Source organism: Schistocerca serialis, chromosome 1, assembly GCF_023864345.2.
Source record: "Schistocerca serialis cubense isolate TAMUIC-IGC-003099 chromosome 1, iqSchSeri2.2, whole genome shotgun sequence".
Taxonomy (NCBI): domain Eukaryota; kingdom Metazoa; phylum Arthropoda; class Insecta; order Orthoptera; family Acrididae; genus Schistocerca; species Schistocerca serialis.
The window spans coordinates 1,121,206,982-1,121,208,488 of record NC_064638.1 but is presented as its reverse complement, the minus strand read 5'-3'; the positions used below and the strand labels follow the sequence as shown (position 1 = coordinate 1,121,208,488).

At 43.1% G+C, this 1,507-nt stretch overlaps 1 non-coding gene across 1 annotated transcript; it reads left to right on the top strand.

Annotated features, from left to right (window-relative positions):
• Positions 1 to 516: 516 nt before the first annotated feature.
• LOC126424507 (U6 spliceosomal RNA) lies at positions 517 to 623 on the top strand. The gene has a single exon (XR_007576176.1). It is a non-coding gene; the product is annotated as a U6 spliceosomal RNA (small nuclear RNA).
• The last annotated feature ends 884 nt before the right edge of the window (positions 624 to 1,507 follow it).

Here is a 1,507-nt window from a genome sequence, read left to right as displayed (position 1 = left end):
GTTCCTCTTATGATAATAGTTAGCTGATGTCTCTGTACATCCGTTTATAATCTCTTGTAAATCATAGCTAGTGGCTGGCAGGCACACCGCTCCTCTCAACCTATCGCTTCAGACCTGCTACCGACTCGCTTCACATCTCGCTTACTACTGACTTCCTACGAACGCTAAAGTGCGGTCTCTCCTGCCAACAAGGCTCTCTGGTGCAAACAATCCCTGCTACCATTACAAAATGTATCAACGCGCGGTCTTTCCCGCTCTTTTCTTAAAATGTGTCCGTACGCGGTTTCTCCCGCCCTTTTTAAAATTATATTAACAATACTTTGGTGCAGACATTTCCTGCTACCACAATTATTTCCAATATGACCAATATTAATTATTCCTACTTAATCCTATTAATAAAATATAAACATCTTTCATAAATTGTGGTTTGACAATAGACAACAGAAATATACACGTTTAACAATGGGCAAGGGCACTATGAATATCGTGCAGGACAATAAGTTAGGAATGTGGGTCGTACTCGCTTCGGCGGTACATATACTAAAATTGGAACGATACAGAGAGGATTGGCATGGCCCCTGCGCAAGGATGACATGCAAAATCGTGAAGCGCTCGCCGGCACGGTAGCTCAGAGTGTTCGGTCAGAGAGCTGGCATCTGTAAGAAGAAGAACTGAGCGAACGGATCAACGACGAACTCCAACGCATGTCACCTGACGTCCGCTGCCATCAAATACAACGAACAATTACGAGCAAAAAAAAAAAAAAAAAAAGAATTCTGCCATGTAAGCAGGAGGTCCTGGGTTTGAATCCCGGTCGGGGCACACATTTTCAACTGTCCCCGTTGACTTATATCAACTCACGTATGCAGCTAGAGGTATTCATTTCATTGATGTACTATCTGCCAGGCGTGCATCTTCATGATTTCGCGGCGCAGTGGTTGCTCCATTAAATTTCAGGCATGTAGCTGCATAACTTGGACTCCTTCTGATATTTCCGCAGCATGCTGTTCGGTCATCTTTGGAGTGAGTTGAAAGATTGATGCTACAGAACTCGCTCAGTCCTTCTAAACTCCCGTGGCCGTGCATACAGTGGTTCAGTCCGCGAGTTTAAAAGAACGTACTGGATTCAAGATTTTCTTGCAGATAGAACTCAACAGGTCGATCTTAAAGGAATAAAATTTCCGGAGTACCCCAAGGGAATGTGACAGAACCGTTACTCTTTACAATGCATGTAAATGACCTAGTAGAAAGCATCAGGATCTCGTTAAGACTGTTCGCATATGTTGTGGTTGTCTATATTAAAGTAGCAAAGCACAAGACAGCAAAGATTTGCAGAATCAACTACAGAAGTTTGATGAATGATGCGACTCTGGCAGTTGACCCCGAACGTCAATAAATGTACTGCTCATACACAGAAAAATAAATCCACTACTCTACAACTACGCTACTGGTGGCAAAACGCTGGAAACACTGTCTGACGTAAAATGTCTAAGAGTAACTATCCTGA